Raw genomic sequence first — 24576 nt, forward strand, 5'->3', positions numbered from 1 at the left:
TTCTCAAGTTAACAATCAGAACTTGATAAATGAAGAGGAAGAATACTGGGATGACTTTATCATTAACCTTGATGAAGAGTTCTATCGCAATGATTAAAGTTGTTTCTCATACAGCCTGCCACTCAAAGAAGTATCATGAAACACTCATGGTATTTGGATAGTGGATGTTCAAGGCATATGACTGGTGACAAACAACTATTTTCCAAGCTGACACTGAAAGAAGGAGGATCTGTTGGCTTTGGAGGTAATCAAAAAGGAAAGATAATAGGTACAGGTACAGTAGGTAATTCTTCCCTATCTATTAATGATGTTTGGTTAGTTGATGGACTCAAACATAACCTATTGAGCATAAGTCAATTTTGCGACAATGGTTATGTAGTTGTCTTTAATAAGGAATCATGTACTGTGTCTAAACAATCTGATAACTCCATGATATTCAAAGGTCTGAGAAAGAACAATGTTTATAAAATTAATCTTTCTGATTTGAATGAACAAAAAGTGATGTGTCTTTTGACCTTGAGTGAAGAAAAATGGATCTGGCATAAGAGGTTAGGCCATGCTAACTGGAGGTTAATCTCTAAGCTTAGTAAGCTTGACCTTGTCAGAGGTTTACCTAAAATCAAATATCACTCAAACACACTTTGTGGTTCATGTCAAAAAGGAAAGATTACAAAATCATCTTTTAAACCTAAGAACATTGTCTCTACCTCAAGACCATTGGAACTTCTTCACATTGATCTTTTTGGGCCAGTTCACACTGCCTCTATCAATGGAAAGAAGTATGGATTAGTGATTGTTGATGACTACAGTAGGTGGACTTGGGTAAAATTCCTAAGAACAAAAGATGAAGCTTATGATGAGTTTAGCATCTTCTGCAAACAAATTCAAAATGAAAAAGGCTACACTATTTTAAAAGTTAGAAGTGATCATGGTGGAGAATTTGAAAATGAACCTTTTGAAAACTTTTGTGAAAAATATGGCATTTTGCATGAATTCTCTTCTCCTAGAACTCCTCAACAAAATGGGGTTGTAGAAAGGAAGAATAGAACTCTGCAAGAAATGGCCAGAACCATGATGCATGAAACAAATGTAGCAAAGTTTTTATGGGCAGAAGCTGTAAACACAGCATGTTATGTTCAAAATAGAATCTATATCAGATCTAAGTTGAACAAAACTGCTTATGAATTATTCAAAGGAAGAAAACCTGATATTTCTTATTTTCATCAGTTTGGATGTACGTGTTACATCTTAAATAACAAAGTCCATCTAAAGAAATTTGATGCTAGAGGTTATAAGGGTATTTTTATAGGATACTCTGAACGCTCAAAAGCATACAGACTGTATATTTCTGAAACACATACTGTGGAAGAAACTATGCATGTCAAATTTGATGACAAAGAGCCTGACCAAGTGTCAGAGCTTGTGGAAGGTTTGTCTAGATTTCAGGTATCAGAGGATCAATATTCAGATATTCCAAACTACTCAGAACATCCATTCTCTGAAGAACCTCTGAATACAACAGTTCCTACAGACTCTGAACAACAAAGAACTGAAGCAACTGCTGAACCTGATGTTGATGAGTCTGAAGATGATGAGCCCCCAAGAAATACTTTCAAATACAAATCATCACATCCAGAGGAACTGATATTAGGCAACAAGGACAGTCCAAGGAAGACAAGATCTCAACTGAGAAATGAGGAATCTTTAGTTGGTCTTATCTCAATGATGGAACCTTCAAAGATTGATGAAGCTCTGAAAGATGATGCTTGGATTGTAGCAATGCAAGAAGAGCTGAATCAATTTCAAAGGAATGATGTGTGGACTCTAGTGCCTAAGCCTTCACACAAGAACATTATTGGAACAAAATGGGTATTCAGAAACAAGCTGAATGAACAAGGTGAAGTGGTAAGAAACAAGGCTAGATTGGTTGCACAAGGTTATAGTCAACAAGAGGGGATTGACTATACTGAAACCTTTGCACCAGTTGCTAGACTTGAAGCAATCAGGTTACTTCTATCTTATGCTGTTAATCATGGAATAACTTTGTATCAGATGGATGTTAAAAGTGCTTTCTTAAATGGTTTTATTTCTGAAGAAGTGTATGTTAAGCAACCTCCTGGTTTTGAAGATGTCTCAAACCCAGAACATGTTTTTAAATTGAAGAAATCACTGTATGGTCTGAAACAAGCTCCAAGAGCTTGGTATGATAGACTCAGTAATTTCCTTCTTGAAAAGGGTTTTGAAAAAGGAAAGGTTGACTGCACACTCTTTAGAAAAACAACCAAAGAAGACATTTTAATCATTCAAATTTATGTTGATGATATTATTTTTGGTTCAACTAATGCTTCTTTGTGCAAGAACTTTTCTAAGATAATGCAGGATGAATTTGAAATGAGCATGATGGGAGAATTGAAATTCTTTCTTGGAATTCAAATCAATCAGAAGAAGGAAGGAACTTATGTTCATCAATCAAAATATACCAAGGAACTTCTGAAGAAATTCAATCTAGATGACTGCAAGATAATGAACACTCCTATGCATTCAACTACCAACATGAGCAAGTCAGATGATGAAGGAAAAGTAGATCAAAAGGTCTACAGAGGTATGATTGGTTCCTTACTCTATCTGACAGCCTCTAGACCAGATATTTTATTCAGTGTATGCTTATGTGCAAGATTCCAGTCAGATCCTAGAGAATCTCATCTTACAGCTGTAAAGAGAATCTTTAGGTATCTGAAAGGAACAACTAATCTTGGACTTCTCTATAAGAAATCCAATGATTATGTGCTAAATGGATTCTGTGATGCTGACTATGCTGGAGATAAAATTGAAAGAAAATCCACAAGTGGCAATTGTCAATTTGTTGGTGAAAACCTTATCTCCTGGGCTAGTAAGAGACAAACTACTATAGCTTTGTCTACAGCAGAAGCAGAATACATTTCAGCAGCTAAGTGTTGTACACAACTACTCTGGTTAAAATATCAGTTAGAAGATTATCAGGTAAGCAGTAACAATATTCCTTTATATTGTGACAATACTGCAGCCATTCATTTATCTAAAAATCCTATCCTACACTCTAGAGCCAAACATATTGAAATTAAACACCATTTTATCAGAGATTATGTTCAGAGAGGCATTATAGATATTAAGTTTGTTGATACTGAAAATCAATGGGCTGACATATTTACTAAAGCCTTACCTGTTGAAAGATTTGATTTTATAAAGAAACATCTGAACATGTTTTCAATCTCTGAATGAAAATTTTTTTTGGGGCTTTTAAAGTGTAAGAGGTTATGTATATCAGAACTTATGATTCAGATCATCTGAAACACAAGTTCTGAAGTACCTAACTCTGATAGAGAATTTTAAATATCTCAGAGGCTCTGAACTATTTAAGTGGGAAACGTTTAGTATTCACTGCTGAACAGTTGTCCATTAAAATAGCAGTTACCGAGTAAATTTCTGCACGTGGTCTACGTGTGTCAGGTAGTGGGTGGTTAATGATGATTTTTGGTATTCAACTTTCTGTCAATTAGCGTAACTTCCCAAATTTGCTATTTTCATGTTAACTGTACTCATTTAAATAAACTTACACAATACACTTGCACACTATTCACTTTCACAACCTACACTTTCATATTCTCTCTAAACCTCCAACACACTTTCTTTCTCTCTCGTTAGTTTTCCAAACCCTACCCTAATCTCCAACAATGGCCGGACCTTCGTCATCTTCTTCAACAAAGATTCCACCGTTTATGTTCAAGAATCTTCAGATTGTTGGGAATGAGATGGAGTTTCCTGAATCTGAACTCTGCTTTCTGTCTGAGAAGATTGTGGACTTTGATAGTTTGTCTGCCAATGGTTTTGAAGTTAAGCAGTACTTTACATCACAAGGATGGGATAAGTACTTCGACATGCTTAACGGTCCTATCTACCCAGACTTGCTTAAGAAATTTTGGATGAAAGCAAGAGTGTTTGATAAACATGAAGCAAAGAAGGAAGAAATTGCTGCTATTGAGAGGGATCCTAGTCTGAAGGGTAAAACTAGGAAGGAAATGGGCTTGGTGGAATTTACAGGTGTTCAGATTAGGTCTAACATCTGTGGGATGAATATGGCTTTCTCACCAATTCATTTTAATGCTCTTCTTGGTCTACCTAACTCTGGGATAGAGTTAGATGTTTTTGAAAAGGATACAAGATACAGAGATGATCTTCTGCATCTCATCTGCACAGACTTCTCTTTGAAAGGGAAAGTCAAAGGATTGACTGACGAGTGCAGAGTGATGTTCAAGATAATCCTTGCTTCTATCAGTCCAAGAGTTGGAGGGACTGATACAATCTCCTGGACGCATCGTCATTTGTTATATTTCCTTCTGACAAGGAAGAGAGTTAATCTTGGAGATTACTTTTTTGAACGGATTTGTGAAGCAATTTTTGCAAGTAAGACTCAGAGGAAAACTACTATAGTTTATCCCAGGTTGTTGTCAGACCTTCTATTTCAAGGTCACGTGGTTCAGAACCTGCAGAAGTTCCACCCAGAATTGGTTCAGAAGAAGTTTTATCCTGAGATTCTGAATGCTAGTTTTCTATCCAAGATGCGTTTGATTGCATCTAAGCCTGTTGCTCCTCCTCAAGAATTCTCTGTTAGGCTTGAAGATCGTCTGTACATTGAAGGCTACCCTGTTATTTCTGAAGCTGATGCTGAGCATGTAATTCAGGACTACTTAGAAGTGCTCAGAAGAGAAGGTTTTATTGTTGATAGGAGTATGGTTCCAAAGGCTCCTGCAAACCAGTATAACCCTTCTAGGAAGCAAAAGAGAAAGGCTGTAGCTCAAGATGATCTACCTAAGCCAGATCTTTTGGCTCAAAAGAAAGTTAAAGTTGAACAATCTATGGCTGAGCAAAGGACTAAGAGAAAACATGAAGAATCTGCTACCAAGGCTACTGAAGAAGCTTCAAAAGAGCCTGTTGTTGTTGAAGTATCCAGCTCATCTGAAGAGACTGAGTCAGAAGATGAGACTGAATCTGATGAAGAGACTCTGGCTGCAAGGTTGAGGAAAAGACCTGCTCCTACTCCTAAAGGTAAAGGTAAGTCTACTAAGTATGTCTTTAATGCAAAAGAGATTGGAATAGGTTACACAAAACCTCTCAGAACTGTTTTACCAGCCTCTGAAACTCCAACCTCTGATAACCCCCTATCAGAATTAGAAAAACATCTTAGTCCAGATCCTCTGAATAACCAAACCTTCACCCAGAAACCTTCATCACCTCCAAAACCTAAATCACCTCAACCTCAACCACAAAAAGAAACACCTATCATATCACCATCTGAACCTACATCACACACTCCAAACCCTGACAAAGCTTCTCCCACTAAACAACCATCTCCAATTCTGTCATCTGAACCTGCATCCCCACAACATCAAAATCCTGAACCATCTAACCCTGAACCAACAGATAATCCAATTCCTGAAACAATTCCTGAACCTCAACCAAGTGCTGAATATGCTTCTCCTGAGCGTATTCATACTTGTGCCCCCAAGCCTTCAGAGGCAGAAGTTGTCATTATTGACAATCCTGCTAATGAATCAACCAATATCTCTACCATTCCCAATCCTTCACCCTCATCATCTAACCCATTCAATAATCTATCCACTCAATTGCATAAAGACTTGGTTAGATTATCTTTGCTAAAGGACAGGTTTCTAGTTTGTCCTTCTGATGTGGATTTGGAAGTTTCAAGCATTAAGGCAAGGATTTGCAATGCTTTGGATGGTGCTGCTGAGGAAATTAAGGCTGTGGTTGGAAGAAGAGACTTGGATGTGATAAGCTTCATGAGGGAAAGTCTGGCTAGGGCTGAATTGAAAAGGTTAACCACTTTTAATCATGCTGAGTCTGAACGTGCTAAGCTGGAAGCTCTTGCTGCTGCTGAACATCGTCTGAACGCTTTCAAAGTCATCTGGATAGACTCCAAGCTGTTTCAGAGTCTTGAAGCTCAGAGGTCTGAGTCTGAACGGTTAGAAGAAGCTGCTGCAAGAGTTGCCCAGTTGGCAAATGAGTTGCAACCCGAGGACTTTTCAGAGGATGATGTGCTTGCTTTTCAGACTCAAGAGGATGTGCTGATGATTGACTATCCAGAGGAAGGTGAACCCTCTGATAAAGGCAAGGCACCTTTGGTTGAAGAACAAGTGCCTTTGGTTCAAGATCAAGCTCCTGTGGTGGTTAATCAGTTGCAGATCTTTCAAGAAGCCCTAAGAGAACAGCAGGAAGGTTTGGAAAGGCAAAGAGCTGCTCACCAAACATTGGAAACCAAGGTGGATGGTTTAGTTTCCAATGTGGGATCTTTGAACGACAAATTTGATCAACTCTTAGCTTTCCTTAAGAAACCCTAGGACTCTAAGCACTTGTTTTAAGCTGTGTTTTGTTTTTCTTGTTACCTTCTGAACAATTTTATTTGTCTGGTTTTTTATTTCAAGCTGTTTTGTTTATGTTGTCTTTACTTTGTCTGCAAAAATTTCTTATTTTGGTTATGTGGTTTGTTATTTTTTTTGTTTGTGCAAATTTTCTTTGATAAATAAGATCATAAGAACACAAGATGCTTTTAAAACGAAAATCTTTATTATTGATCTAACCATGTTGAGTACATTGGTAAAAAGAAAAAGACAACCTAATCCTAATCAGATGGATAATACTCAGAAGAAATCTCAGATTTCTCCTCAGCATCCTCTGATGAAATCTCTATAGGATCTGGGTTTTGCTCTTCTTCTTCTTCTTCTTCTTGTTCTTCTTCTGGAACATAGCCAGCCAAGAACTCAACATAGTCAGCATCATCTTCATTCTCTTCAGCTTCAGAATCTGATGAGATGATTATTATCTCAGCATCATGTGGTTTCTTGTTGTCTTCTTTATTCTTCTCATCTTTTTCGCGTTGTTCGTCTTCTTTCTTTCTCCTAAACTCTGCAATGCGTGAACTAAACCTTCTCATTCTTCCTAATCTCTCTTGATTTACTCGTTTTCTCTTGTTTTTACTTGAAGAAGGCATGTTAACTCGTTCACCTTTTTATAACCTTTTAAGCGCGTTGTTTTCTGTCTTTGAAATAAATTCACCTTTGTAACAACCACTCTTCTTCTTTGACTGTCTTGGTTATATAAATTTTTTTTTACTTTTTGATAATGACAAAAGGGGGAGTAGTTACGCATTAATTGATAAGTGATAAGTTTCAAAACTGAAACCACGCCTTTTATCTCGCTTTTATCCGTTAAGTTAAAAGTTGTTACTTTTAAGTTGTTTTACGTATTTCAAGGTGGAGACTAAGTTAGTTGAAACTGAAATAAATTTCATAAGTAAGGATAAGTTAAGAGTGCAATTTTAACTTAGCCTTATGAGACTTAGGGGGAGAGCTTGCAAACCTCTCACTCTGAAGAAAGATATGAAATTTGTTTTATTTCAAACCATCTTAATCTTATACTAAATTAAAATATCATGGATAAAACATAAAGTTCAGACTTTATGGAGTATCAATCTTAGGGGGAGCTTGCAAACCTCATAAACCTAAGAGAAACATGATAAGTTAATTTAACAACAATTGTCAATTAATACTGATGTTTGTCATCATCAAAAAGGGGGAGATTGTTGGAACAAAATTGATTTAAAAATGTTTGCCCCTAAATCTATAAAGGTTTTGATGATAACAAAGTATTAATTAACAATTGGAAGGACTAAAAATTTATTTTAAGTGCGCAGATATAAGCATCATATAAGCTCTGAGTGAAGCTCAGAGGATGTGAATTCAGAAGTTCACAAGCGCTCAGAAGATGTTGGATTTCAGAAGATACAACCTTCAGATGATGAAGTCTTCAGAACTTCTTGAGTGACTAAAGCTTCATCAACCTCTGAAGATCTTTTGGATATCTGTGAAGATTCCCTTTGCAAGTCAACTCTTCTACCAATGAAGAAAAGGACCTTTCAAGCCTGATCAGTTCAGCTACTCTTGTTTTGTCTGTCCTCTTTTGAGAACGTGGGTCTTCAGACTTGTTAGCTGAATAAGGAAAGTCTTCTCTGCTGTAGTCAAAGTACCTGAAACTCTTTCTTAGTTTTGGATACAACCAAACTGCATCAAGACAGACTGCTTGAAGACAAAAGATTATCAACTCCAACGGTTCTTTTTACAACGACTCTTTTCTAGTGGTATATATACTAGAAGAATCAGCTACAACAATATAATATATTATTAAGGATTGAACGTGCGCTGAACAAACTCTGAACTTTGTGATATACAAGCTCTGAACCGCTGTTAAGTGCTTTTGCACTTTAGTCAAATACTCTGTACTATTTTGTATTTGTTCTCTTTAGGTTCATCTAAGAGCATTTGTATATTTTCATATACTTTACTATTACTTGAGGAAACTTAAGCTTGTGTGCTTAAGTGTGAAGTCTTAAGCTTGTGTGCTTGAGCATTGTTGAGAAGTCTCTTGCTTGTGTGCTTGAGCAGGTGTAATCTTGTGTGATTATAGTGAACTCCCTTGGAAGTGCAAGGGGACTGGACTACTCTCGTTTTGTGAGAGGAACCAGTATAAATTGCTTGTGTGATCTCTCTCTCTCTCTTATCGTGTTTATTGTGTTATTTATCCGCTGCCGTTGTAGTTAAGTTAAGAACTTGAAAAAGTTTTAAACTTGACTAAAACACAATTCAACCCCCCCTTCTTGTGTTTTCACAACATTTTGTTGTGTAAATCTACTAATTTACGGGTTGGATAGCGTGCTATCCAAATGATTTTTTTGTTTTTTTTAATATCAAATAACTAAACAATGAATCACTATATTTGTTTATGAAAATTATTCAATTTTTTAAAATTTTAAAAAAATAATGCGAAAAATTATCATATTTGTTCATAAAAATTATTCAATCTTTTTGATTTTCGTAAAAAATAGTATAACTCATTTTCAATATAAAAATATTTAATAATCAAATGAAAAAATCTTTAGTATTTTCATAAAAAAATTCAAGAAACATAGCACTAGTGGGTTAGTGGGTTTTTTGGGTTGGGTCCAGTTTTACCCGAAACCCGACTTTTTTAATGGGTTTTTCATTTTTAAAATCCATATCCATCCACTTGCCCAACCCAACCCACTTTTTTGGGTTGGATTGAATGGGTTTGACCGGATCAACCGGATTTGCCCAACTCATGTACACCCCTACCTACATCGCAAGAATTGAAGGTACAACTAAGCTTTGTAATTAGACACATTAGGACGTCCGAATGAGATGAACCATCTCCTTAGACCTTAGTAACCATAAAAATGATAATCTAAACTTTACGTTTCATTTCATGCATGGTGGTGTCTATTTACGATCTTCCTTTCCTTTTTTAAAAAAATATGGGTCTTGTTAACATGTGCCCTAAGGACACATGTTAAGATATACCAAAATAGAAATTTAACATTTAATTATACAAGAAATTTAATGCTTCAAAAGTCAAAATACACAAATTAGCATTTAATGATTTCTATTTTTGCTTCCTTAACATGTGCCTTAAGGGCACAAGTTAACATTCTCCAAAAAATATATATATATGTGACAAAAACAGCTGATGTGGCAACTGAGTCAGTTAAGTGACTTATCACATCAGCACTGACTTGATCAAAATTGACCTTTTGCAAAAGGGGTAAACATAGGAGCCAAAAAATGCTATTTTGAAACATAGGGGCCAAAATCACAACTTTCTGAAACTTAGGGGGCCAAAAGTACAATTTAACCTAAAAAAACTGTTTGTAACACTCCTAGTATAATTATCTTTGTTTCTTTATGAGAAAAGAATCGCCAGCGGTGCCACGCAACGGTTTCTTTGAGATATTCTTCTATAGCACAATCACAAATCAAATTTATTTAGGTGCACACACATAATATAATAAATTAAAAAAAATATAGTAGTCAAATCAATCAATATCAATTTAATTATTTCTTTTTAATTTTTTAATTTTTTATCCCTTGATTATATTTGAACAAACTTATTTTTCTTAGTGACTATAGTGGTTGAATTGTGTTAAATGAAAAATTAGGATGACCGGGTTTCGAACTCCGGCCCTTGCATATATACTGTAATGTTTTATCAACTAAGCTAAGTCAAGGCCGGTTCCGACATTCTGGAGGTCCAGGGCAAATAATTATAAGGGCCCCTAATAATTATTTTTTTTGTTAATTTTTTTTTTAAAGAACATCATCTATTTAAATTGAAAATAACATATAGCCGTTCTAATACATTTGGAGCTTCCAGATAAATTGGATAAAGAAGCCTTTTAAAGGTAAATAAATTTAGTAAAATTAATGTTTTTTATTTAAAAAAATGCAATTTTTAAAAGAGAGTAACTTTAAAAAAATAAATGAAAATAACATCAATAATATAAAAAATGTCATATTCTAATCAATAACAACAAAATACACCTAAAAAAAATGATAGTATTTTTAGTCTTGTAAAAAAAACTTATGGTTTTTTAATAAAAATTGCAACTTAATTTTAAAAATGAATTATTTATTTTCAAAGAAATAACAAAATATAGTTTTTTTTTTAAAAAAAAAATAGTAAAACTATTTGTAAGCTATAGAGTTCTATTTATAAAATACTCATTATTTTATAAAAGGAAACAATTTTTGTCATATTCAATACGAACTATAAATAATATTAAATTAAAATTAACTATATTTATTATGAATTGATCTCTTAAAATAAAATAAAAAACTAGCATAGGTGGGATTTAAATTTTAAACCCACCACCCTAAGCACTGGCACTTAGCAGCCATGCGCACACCAATAGACCACTCAACAATTCACGAGAAGTTTTCACCAAAACATTTACTTAACCAATAACTACGATCATGGACTTGAAAATTTTTTTGAGGACCCAATATTTTGGAGGGCCTGGGCTGGGGGCCTGGTTGCCCTGACCCAAAACCGGGCCTGAGCTAAGCTTATGGGACGGTTCAAAATAGTTGCTTATTTAATACAATTATATATATAGAATTTTTGTCTAACATGTATAAACCTCCCAAGCGGTGCATGTTGTATAAGTAGTGAATAATATTATAAAGAATACGAATTTTATAAATATAAAATTTATCATTTAATTGAAAGTTTATATCACATAAACCATCAATAATTTTTTTAAAAGAAATTGAAAATCATTTGATATGTTATTGAGACATATCAAGACTAACGGTTTATTAATTTTTATTGAATTCCATTAATTTTAATGGATCTCACTAATATATCTAATGGTTTTTAATTTCTTTAAAAAAATTATGAATGATCTATATGATATAATTTTTTTTAAATAGCCATCCAAAAAGGGTTGACGTAAGTAAATCTTATAAAAAAATAGTCTATATGATATAACTTTTAATTCAACGGTGAATTTTATAAAATTTGTATTTGTTATAATATTATTCATTACTTGTTCATATTATATGATGCATATTAGACGTTGTCATATACTCTCTCTGTTCCAAAATACAAATGTTACAGTTTGACCGTGTGCACTATTCCTATAAGTTACTTTGACCATTTTTTTTTTTACTAATGTATAAAAATAAATATTAACATATAAAATTTTGTTAGATTTGTCTCGATTAATACTTTTAAAATATCAATTTTTTTATAATTTTTTCACCCTCTGGTTCATCTCAACTCATGGTTCCTAAGGGAAGGGGTTCCTAGTAGTCCAGAGTTCGGAGCGAGTTCTGGCATTAAGTGGTTCCAGTCCCCTCCCAAATTCCATTGTGGGGGATCGAACTGTGGTCCTCCCTACCAAGTTCAGAGTCAATAACCACTGAACCAACTAACATTTGATTTTTAATAATACATAACTAAAAATATTAATGATTAAAATTGTGTATTGGCAAATGTGCAATAGTTAAACATGACACTTATATTGAAAGGAATGGAATGGAATATTTATACGTGGAAGGAAAAATATGTTCCCAGAGACATTTTGGGCCCGTTTGTTTTAACTTTAAAAAAATGATTTTTTTTCTTTGTATTTTTGAAAATAGATTCGCTAAAACTGTTTTTTAAAATATTACAAGTTTTTATATTTTTTTTCTTCTAAATTGAAACACTAATTTTGACATCATATAACATAAACAAATATTATTGAAGATCAAAACATAATCAAAATCACAATTTATTTAAAAAGTTGTATTTCAAAAATGATTTTTACGAAAATCTACTTGAAATAGCTTTAAAATTAAGTAATTTTTTGAAATTTTGATATTCAAAAAAGTTTCAATAATATCAAATACCTAAAATAACATTTTAAAAATAACTATTCAAACCAAATTTTCATTTAAAACTTTTATAAGAAAATATATTTTTTTTACACAAAATTATGTAACACTATAAAAATTTATTTTAAAAAAATCTATAATAAAGATGCCCCGTCTCTCAAAATTCTTTTTAAGCTTCTACTACAAAAAATATTTAATAGAGGAGTAGTAGTACTACTCCATCCGTTCCAAAATGTAAGTCACTTTGGAAAAAAAATTTGTACCAAATTATAAGATACTAGTACTTTACATTATCAATGACGCATTTAATGTTATTTTTTCTATTATACCCTTAACTATTTATTACTCTCTCATCTTTCAATTATTCAATTTATCTTTCTTATATCATTAATAAAAAATAATTTTATAAATTAACTCATAATTTTATTTTTTTTTTCATACAACATTACCGAGCACTATTGAAGGAAGAAAAGAAAAACAGGAAAAGGAAGAATAGACAAAAAAGACAAAGCAAAAGCGTGTGGGTCCGCAAAGGATGACGAAAATCGTTTGGTTGTGGACTTTTGGGGAGCACGGTCGATTAAGAAAACCTTTGTGGACCCCACACTATCTTGAAAAAATGAGTAGTAGTAGTATTTTGGCTGCACTCGCGGCACAACACGTTTTAAGCACGCGTTTGTATGGCACTTAGTAAAAGACGCGCGTGGATATAGTGGTAGGGTCACGGGTTAGGTTTTTAAGGAGAACTAGAAAGAATGTGGGACCAAATGTCTGAAAGAGGGTACCCGATGATTCTTAAAAACTGCTCTGACATTACATCCAAAACTAGTTTCCCGCCAAAAATAACTAACGTACTACTTTGCTGGCTAATTCAATTATTGTGATTACTTCTATTTGTATTGAATTTGATGAATAATGAATTTATTTGAGATTACTTCATATTGATTGAATTTGAGATTACTTCTTTTTGTATTTGATCATATCTAAGTCGTTCCATGTGTAAGATTAGAAGGTCAAATTTAAAACTCAATTAAAAAATTAACAAAAATTTGAACTTAAAATCTTAATCACACAATCTTGATTGAACAATCAATATATGTACTGACACATAGTTTAACCACACTAAATCTGAATCCATTCCGTAACTTGTTTGCATGACCAAAAATAGAAATAATACAGTACAACTGCAATAGTTCGGTAAAAAAAACATACAAACACATAGTTTAATTCATCTACTTTTACAATTCATTCAATAAAAAACCACAAATTTATCATATCATATAAATATATATTTTTATTTGACAAAATATAACATATGTATTGAATCTCAATATAAAACTTTTTTAGATCATTAGTGTTATGAACTATTCCTAGAGAATAACAAGAATAAAGAAGAAGAGATGAAGGAGAGAAAGAGAAGAGAGAATAGACTCTTGTATTGTTCTATTCAAGGTGTGTCTTTTACATTGTGAGATAGTCATATATATAGGAGATTACATGGGCCAATAATATGGGCCTAGACTAATGGACATCCACATCTATATTATTCATAACACTCCCCCTTGGATGTCCATCGATGATATGCCTCATTAAAACCTTACTATTAAAAACCCAGTGGGAAAAATCATAGTGAAGGAAAAAGAGTACAACATCCTTTGTGTGTGAACTGCCTCGTTAAAAACCTTACCAGGAAAACCCAGTGGGACAAAACCACGGTGAAGGGAAAAAGAGTGCAGAACATATTTATATCTCCCCCTCATAAAGACAATTATTATACATGAGATGAAAAATCAAATAATCTTCTGTACTAGCTGCTCCAAAGTTTTACTAAAAGTTGACTCTGTAGAAAAATCTGTCATATCTTCTTTATTATACTCTTCTCTAAATTAGCACTGCGTCTGATATTATCTTCATGTTGAGTTGTTGCAGGTACCATCATTTTGTAATAAAACAACGAATTTCTTGTATGTGTTGAATTACAATCCTCAACAAAAACATCTTCTCAACTTGCTTGATGTAGTGCTAAAATCTTCACATGATTGGATGATATTGTTGTTTCTTTAAAGTATAAATAATTGTATGCTTTGCTTTACTTCAATATTTGGGTTGGATGAATAGGCAAAAATAAAATACTACGAAATTATAGCAAATATATTAGTGAGCTTAATTGAATTAAGATATGGTACTTCAGGACCAATTCAAATTGTTCATCATTTTCTTGAGGCATGACACATCAAATGACATTGTAACCATTTTTAGTATACAACAAATTAGATTTGTCAATGTTAAACTGTTTTAACACTTTTGCTAGATAATCTTATTTAAATTATAAATTTAAATGAGAATATCTCATAAGCTCTTCATGAGTCTAGATGATATTTTATCATTAATATAAGCCTCAGATATAAAAAATTCATTCTCAAATATAACTAAATCCTTCAGGGATCATCATTATCAAGTGAGCCAGTCAAATGCGTTAAAACACATATTTCACATGAATTGAGTATTTCATATGCTACTCAACTTAATTAATTTTTGAATTCACTTCAGGTGAATATACTTCTTGAAAATCAATGATAGACATTTATCAATATACTTGAATAACAATTCAAACTCTAAATATTTTGTTTTCATTATTTTTCTCTTGAAAACTTATTCATATCGATTTGTCTCCATCTGCAGATGAAATGGACTACTGGTCCAAAAATATTTCGCTTTGCAAAGCTACTTTAATATTGTATCAATTGCGTCTATCAATAATTTCATTGTCTATAATCTTTAATAGACTTTGATCAGTGATCCTCATTGTCTTCTATCACATATAGCGCTTTATTATGTGCAAAAATATTGTCAACGTTGACTTCATCTCGGTTTCATCGTATTCCATTCATGACATAATTTATTGAGATCTCTTTATTTTCATAAATTTTAGGTACCTAATAAGTTCTTCTTGAACTGAAAAATCAATTATGTCAAATGCTCTTTTGAGATTTTCATATCCTCACTTGGGTCATCTTTCTTTTTTTTTTAGCTCCATATCTTATTTGACGAATTTATCCTTGAAACCGATTTGCTTACCATGCTTCAAGCGTGGTTAAGAATCATTTGCAATATTAGATTGTCCAATAGACACATTCATTTTTATTGGAGCATTAGCAGCTGTTGATTGATTTCATAAATTTTGCAAATGAGTTATCTTTTGAACTTCTGGTTCATATTGATTTCTAAGAGGATCAAAATAACAATTATTAATTTATTTCAAAACATTTCAATTGAACTTCTAGTTCATATTTTTAGCTGCTTATTATCTCCCCCTAATATTGGGAAAACTAATTCACCAATTGATAATCAACCCATAAAGTTGTAAAAAAATCTTCAATTATTGGCTCACTTTGGAGATTCATATAAAAATTATTTTCCCAATATTCTTTTACTACCCATTTAAATCCATTATATTGGAGCAATTGAGACGTACCCAACACATCCAAAAATGTTTATATGGGAAAATAGGTTTATAAACTAAAATTCAAATAAATTAGGGGAGAGCTTATGTATATAATAATTTGTTGGCATGATGCTATTCAATATCTCAACATACATGTTTGAGTGTTCCCAACTATAACTTAGAATGGATCTTCAGGTCCATTATTTTTTGTTTGTATGAACATATTTCACAAGATGTTTGGTATAAATTTCAATTAACATATGATATTTATCAAATACTTTCTAGAATAATATATATAAAATGATCTCTTAAAAATAATCTCACAAACTTCTGGTTGTGAGTTTATAACAAACATACATGTGACCATTTAGTTGATGCATCAATTAAAATTTTAGGAATCTAATCGGTCCACATGATCGATGTATTGATTTACAAATATCACCTTATATATATTCTAAAAAATAAAAGATGCTCATTTACTTAATTTATCAACTTCCTTCGGGAACTAGTAACACATAAAAATTATTAGATTGAAGAAACTTCAGGCCCTTCAATTCATATAAAATTATTTTATATTTCACATCATAATAGATTCGGGATGACCCATCCGATCTTGCCAATTACAAACTTAATATAATTTAAATTGTAAACTTCTGGTTTACTTAAACATGTGCTTAAGTTGCACTAATATCATAAGTACACTACAAACTAGAGACAAAAGTTGATAATATGTCTCGTAATATAGAGATAAAATATCTCCGTCGTTTCTTGTTTCAATATGATATTCATTTATGTGAATATCCTTCGGTAACAAATTTCTTTAAGACTTAAAATATAAAATACATTAGCAAATTGCAACTTTGTTTCTCGATATAACAATGCATTGACTCTTCTGGAGCCTTCAATAATTTTCGTACCACCAAATATAAAATTTAATTTTTCATTAATAGTAGTATTTATGAATATTTTCAAGCTAAACAAATATGTTTCTACAAAAAAAATCTTTTCGGTGGAACACAATAAAAAAATAGTAATAATTTATTTGTATGAGAATTAAAAGAGTAAAAAATAAAGTATAACAAAAAAAATTTTTATGTGGATTTCAGTAGAATTAGAAATTAAAATATAGTAACAATTAAAAGATTTTAAAATTAAAATCAATCAATTGATTTAACTATGTAACCGGAATAATTAAAATCAGTTTATATTTACAAACTGTAACCGAATTATAATTATAAGTAATTAAGAAAATAATTGTATTCAAAGCTTAAGAAAACATAATCACCATAAATTCAAAGTTTAATGTATAAAAAGCTAAATGTAACTTTTTTCTTAGGCATATATTTCATAGGGAATAATAATCGTCTACCTCATAGTAAAATATAAAATAGATAGATAGAGATCTTACTAAGTTGTACATCGAGAAATAAAGTCGAATTATCATGTAAAAACTTTCACATTTCAATTGATAATTATTGAAATTATACCAATCTAAAATATGATTAATCAAATATTTTTGAAATTATTTTCGTAAGTTTGCTACTTCAGGAGCATATTCAAGAGACATACATAATTGTTCTTTTAATTTTGGTCCAATTTATACTAAGATCAAATAGATCATATGGACTTTAATCATGTAAAAAAAAATTAGTTCTTCAGGAACTCAACAACAAATCTCTATTCAGAATGGCTAGAGAAAAACACAATTTTACAATCTTTCATAATATTGGTTAAGAAAATCCATATTCTTTGAGCAATCCATCAAAGATGCGCTAATATTAAAGCTTTAGCTTTTCAAGAACTATATCACAAGTGATCTTCATATGATGATCATAATAATCTTCATAATTTCTTCAAGAAAATTTTATTCTTTGAGCAATCATTCAAAGATGCTTCAATATTAAGGTTTTCCCTTTTTCTTCTTTAATTAGTTCTTCGGGAACTAGCTAATATCACATATATTTTCATTAGTTTTGCTAATTTGTCTACTTTTCCTTTTTTTTCTTTCAATTCTAGCGAGAAGCCGAGCTTTTAAAATTAACACGGCCATGACTATTACCTCAACGATGGGCACAATTTTGTCCATGGTAATCGTGTGTTGCTACATTCACTTCCGGGAATGGAGTAACATCAATGGGTTGGACTTCATTCACTTCTGGGAATGATTTTTCATTCATTTATCATTGATATATACTATCATCAAATAATAAAATTAAGCAAATACTTAGATAAGCATAATAAACATAGTCAAATAAAAAAATTAATTCCAATTATTTTTTATTAATACTAATGTAATGTAACGTACTAAAAATTTATAATGCAAATTAAATAGTAACTTAATAATAATTATAATGTAACCTATGTTATGAATAAGATTAATTAGTAACTTATTGAAAAAATAAAAATAAATTGGCATATAACGTATTGATAACAAAATTGGCATATGATATACATTTTTTATGTTTTGTACAATATAGAAATAAATAAATAAATCCATTGAAAATTGTAAATTGCCAAAATTTTATAAAAATTGGTAAAACTATCCTTTAGGGATGCATATGTATATTGAATTCTTCTGGAATTCTTAAGAAATAATTTGATTTTTCTTTTAAGTTCTTCAGGAACTATATAATATCGTTATAATGTAAGAATAATCCTTTATGCAATCCTCATAAGAATAATCCATATTCTTCGTTATATTATAATATATCTAATTGTACAATCCTTCATAGATGTATCCATAATGAATTCTTCAAGAATTCGTGGAGTATAATTGGTTTTTAAATTGTTCAAGAACTATATAACAGATCAAATCAGTTATTTATCCAATCCTTCAGGGATTGATGTTCATTTTACTTATATCTATGAATCTTCAGGATTCATATTTTAAAAGATATTTTACGGTACTTTTAGAAGCGTATGCTTATGAATCTTCAGGATTCATATTTTAAAAGATATTTTACGGTATTTTTAGAAGCGTATGCTTATGAATCTTCAGGATTCATATTTTAAAATTTCATCATACTATGAATCTTCAGGATTCATAATTCAAAAATTTCACTACGATACTTCTGGATTGTAGAATTCATATTTTAAAATTTTGTCAAACTATGAATCTTCAGGATTCATATTTAAAAAATTTTACTACGATACTTCTGGATCGTAGGCTGTGAATCAATATAAAAAAACGAGAAGGAATAAAATGATCCGATAAAAAATAGAATAAAAAATCATACAGAAAATAAAATTATCACTTCCCATGGTTGTTATACCTTTCTTGAAAGAGGAGAGACTATCGTGCTGATAACGTGTTATGAACTATTCCTAGAGAATAACAAGAATAAAGAAGAAGAGATGAAGGAGAGAAAGAGAAGAGAGAATAGACTCTTGTATTGTTCTATTCAAGGTGTGTCTTTTACATTGTGAGATAGTCATATATATAGGAGATTACATGGGCCAATAATATGGGCCTAGACTAATGGACATCCACATCTATATTATTCATAACAATTAGTTCATTTTCTATATTTTCAACGCGGTAATACTATTACACTAAAAAAAACACAATATGAGATTAAATTTTTAATATCACATCACCTTTTAAACTAAAGAAGAGGAAGAACACTCTTTCTAACACTCAACGTAATGGGGATTTTCTTTAATATTCTTGATTATTTTATGCAGTATTTTTGCATTTCTGTCTTTTCTTTTCTTGTATATATCCATGATGATATGAAAATCAATCTTTTACGAGAAAGTAAATTCTTGCCTTTTTCTTCTACTTTTCCTGCTTTTGTGGTCTTACCTGATTAGATTGATCTGTGGTCAGTGAAACGCCTCTTCAATACGGTTATGGTGAGGGAAAATGTACCAGCAAGTTACTCATCTGACACTCAAGTCAATATTTGCGTGAAGTGAGAGGTTAAAATAAAATATTTGACCCTTATGCATGAGAAGAGTTTATATAACACACCCAACAAAGAGCCAAGAGAATCAATGTGAGAGTGAATCTTGTGAGTTGTGACCTCGAGGTTGATGATTGTCAGAATAACGGCTAAAAAGTCATGATTAACATATCATTAATGATATCGACTGTTACAGAAGTACCAACTTTTGTGATCGTTGAGCAGTAATTATGACCTTGGATTAGCGTGTTATTGGACCGAACTCGACACCTAATTGAGCCAAACTCGACGACAAGTTGGGTTTAGGCCCAACCTAGAACAATTACATTCAATTTTTGTAACCATTTTTTGTAACCACCAGAGGGAAGATGGATACTATTTATATTGGAATTCAAAATAAGACCCCCAATGATTTTAATTATTAGACCAAACAACCATCACATTAGATCATCTTTTATTTAAAGTCAATCTATTAATTACATGGACTACACTTATAGAATATTAAAATAATCTAACATATTTCATCACTTCATATAGGAATCATTTCCAAATTGTAGAATCTACATTGATTTTATCCGGTAAGAAAGTGAATGTTACTCTCTCTGGTCATATTTATCACCAAGAAAATATTTCAAATTTTGGTCACTATTATAAGCAAAAATTAACTACTTTTAAACTAATTAATACTGTTATTTCTAATATACCCTTACTTTTCAAAAGGTGCATGTGATTTCCAAGAAAAATAAGGTTTATTTCCAGTAAATTTACTCATGTTTTATATTAAATCAAGAAAATTAATTACACTTAACTAAATTCCTTAAATATCGCGTAAGTAATCTTTTTGCCTATAAATATGACCGGAGAGAGTAGATAAGATATTGTTCTTAGCGCTTCTTAACAAATTTCCAAATTGTAGAATCTACATTGATTTTATTAGAAAGTGAGTGTTAGAGAAAATGTAGATAACAAAGTCTTGTTATAACGCTTCTCATGCAAACGATAGTTGTAGTAGTTTTTTAGATGAATCTTATTCGATGTTTTTTTTTCTAAAAATCTTATTAATTTCTATTTATCGTTTGCAATGCAACATTAATGTTATTCCTTTTTTTTTCTTGGACTACATGATACAGGTAATGTTCTTATTGTAACAAACTCTAGCATAAATTACATGTATTAAGAAAAAGGATAAATTGCTTTTACTTTTATTTTTCACAAACTTATAATTTAATTTACCTCTTAATTTTCATAACAGCACTTTTGATCCATAACTCTAGCCCCTTTTGTCAAAGGATGCGTCTATCCAGTTTGACCAAGTCAACGCACACGTGACTCACATACAACGTCAGCATATCACGCCACACATGCTAACGTGGCATGTGAGACATAATTCACATGACAAGACATGCTTACGTGACTTGGTCAAATTGTGTGGTATATTGGTGTGAAGAAGAGAATTCAGATTCTAAAACTGGAGCATTATATATGACACAACACAAAATATTAGGTTCTTAACAGTTCATGAACAACTTTTAACAATTAATTTTTTGTTTTCTTTTGGTGTTGATGTATATTATTTTTTTTTTGTTACAACTTACAAGTATTGTATACAATCCGACGTGAGAACTTGTTTTCTAAATAGTATGTTCTCACACGCTTTGGAATTTATGTGTAATCATTACATTATTCTTCTTATTTTTTTATTGTTCATGTATTTGCAGCAAACCCCCAATAAATGTTCTTACAAAAACCACTTTTATATCTTTTTGGTCGTGTTTGTTTTAGATTTATTAAAAAATTATTTTGTTAAAATAAATTACTTTTAACATTGAATTGACAAATCTATTTGTCTCATACTCACAAAGTAATTTCTAATTTTATTTATTCTCTTACATATTTAAGAATATATAATAATGTAATTTCCTTTTGAGACTCTACCCTATTATTGTGTTTTACCAAGAAAGAATAAGACCATTCCTAGGCTTTAATCCCCAAACACAAATTAAAATTCATTATTGTCATAAACAAGGAGGGAAAAATTCAGTGAGTTTTTTTGGAATTTTTTTCGTTTATAATTTTTTTTTTTTTTTACTGATTTTTTTTTAACAAGAATTTAGAGTGGAAGGATCATACTACGTCCAAAGCAAAAAAATCCTTAAAACTTAAAAAACGCTTACAAATATTCATCCAATATTTAAATTATGATTAAAGATTACATTACAATAAAACTATTATAATTACACAATTCTTCAGTAAAAAATACACAAATTCTTTTGCCTACAAATTTTTACTCACCTATTTTCAGAGGAAAAAAAATGTAGTATTAGAAACCTGGTCCACCTTAGGGAAGGACTATTGTCAAATTTTTTTTGATAATTTAATTGTTTTTTTAGTACCACTAGTACTAAACAGGATTTTTAATATAATAAATGATGCTCATGTGGATGTCACAAATATTTGTCTTCTCGGGGATGGATAGGGATCCTTGAAGTAGACGAATAAATATGATATTCCCAAACAATGTTTGTTAATTATTTATTTTTTTTACAATAAAATAAACTTACTTCATTCATATGCTAAAATAACAATTTTAATACAATAGATAAAGATAACTAAGTACTCAATAGAGATACATATAAAATTTTCAGCCGACAATATAGCGTTAATAAACCAAGATCTAAATCTTAACAACCAGACTAAATTCTTCTACATATAACCAAAAGTCAAAAATAATTTGAGATCCATAGTCTATAATCGCATCCAACTCTGAAAAAGATATTTGCATGTGTTCGCACAAAAAATCGACTATATGTGGTCTATGAGATGACAGATTCTGCCACAGACGACAAGAAATTTGCGAGATTGAGAGAAAATTGACCTTAATGATAAGCGCCATAAGCCCCTTAATCGAACTAACAAAGACGGGACAACCAAAAAATATCGCACAAGACGACAAACAAAGCTAGCTATACGACAAAAACATAAAACAATAACTCAAATATGTGTGAATAACACTTATTTAAATAGATGACGAGAATAAATGATGAAAATGGGTGATTTCGGATAATTTTTTTGTTAATTATAGTAACAAAAAATATGGTAAGGAAAAATTATGTTATATATTTCTTCCGTTTTAAATTATATTTATTTTGTAAAAAAAAATATTTCTCTCATTATAATTAGGCCACTTTATAATACTATAAGAAAACAGTATTTTGTTTTAGTAAAAAAAAAATATATTTTGATATTGTCAAAAAGAAAAATTGTTCATAAATTCTAACATAGCTCACGAAATGTCGATACTCTTAAGTTTAAGGAAGTCAGCAGAACAATGATTGGAGAATACTTTTTCACTCGTTTGTTTTACGCAAATAAACTTAATTCATTTCAAGGTGAGCAATAATTATAAAATTGGGAACAATTAACTATAAAGCGAGTCATCTGAGCCAACTCATGAGCAACTCAATTCGCTTCTCCTGACACAACTGACCTTCCAATTGTTATTAGTAATCAGCATCCGACAACACATATCAATAAATACCGCCAAGTTCATAGTAGTTTGTGTGTTATGCATTAATAGATTGCACTATCTGTGTTCAATAGTTGTATTCTCCATGTCCACAATGCTTAGCCAATGAAGAGTTTCTCTCACACCCTGTTAGAGTGGAAGAGAGTGAGAGAAAGGGAATAGTTTCATCAATGAGGATTGATTATTATTGATCTTAGAAATACAATTTATAGAGATACAAATTGTAGTGTGATACTTGGTTAACAAGTAACCATGATTAGAGTAACTAACTCAAGTTAGTTACTAACTATCTAACAAACTAAAGTAGTTACAACAATCAAACTAATAACTAACTTGCTAAGCAAGTAACTAACAAGCTGTTGATTGTTTTCACCAAGTCATTGGATTGTATTTCTCAACACACCCTAGGCTTCTTCCTTTGCAATCTTTGGTACCCCCCACAAATCGTTTCGAAAAAGCTCTCACGAAATGTCCGTGCTTGTGCGCTAGACATGCTCCAATACAATACACATTCTCTTCCACATAGCAAGCGTTGTCGACATTGCATTTAAATGTTCTTGATGCCGGTTTTTGGCAAGCGATTACTATTGTTACTGTTGCGCCTTCTCTACTACTGTTGTGCTGCATTTTTGCGCTTTTCCAGTGTTGAAGCGTATCTCTAGCTTGTCTTATAACATAAAAAATTGTTGTCATGCCAACATCTTTTATTTTATACTTTTTCACTCTTCTCCACCATTTTAAACGCTCCTCATCTCCGGAAAGAAAAATTATCCGCCTTTAAATTCCCAAACGGAACAATCCCTACAATGATCCTTATTTACAGATACAATTGAAATCTTTAGTTAGGTAGGACGATATGCTTTTTCTAACGGCTATAACCATTTTAATTATCTACCAAAAAAATCTTTTCTTATCACACCCTTTACTGTTTCTTACTCTTTCTTGTTTTGATTCATTTGATTTCTATATTTTAAGTCTTTAATTAAGAATAATTTTATGATATTTTAGTCATAATTTTTTTCCTTATATAAAATTAACCAACTTCTTAATTTATGTGAAATTAACAAAGAATTTAAAATTTAGTATAACAATTATAATTTATGGAATGGAAAAATAATTGTTCTGGATACACTAAAATAGTCTCACATCACTTGATAATCGAGGTTAATAGTAGTTTATACCCAACACTCACACCTTTTGATTTCAAACCACTAATGCACATTTTCTACAAAAGATAAAACCGTGACGGATTAACCCCCAAACGAACAATTTCTCGGAGATGCAGACTTGAGGTTGGATCGAAACAATAACCATTTTTTTATTATTGGATACAACGTATTGTAAAAATCAAACTTATTATTTATGTTTTTTTTTTTGGTATTCAACTTATTATTTATGTTACAAAATATAAAATCTTAT

This window comes from Trifolium pratense, linkage group LG4, assembly GCF_020283565.1.
Source record: "Trifolium pratense cultivar HEN17-A07 linkage group LG4, ARS_RC_1.1, whole genome shotgun sequence".
Taxonomy (NCBI): Eukaryota; Viridiplantae; Streptophyta; class Magnoliopsida; order Fabales; family Fabaceae; genus Trifolium; species Trifolium pratense.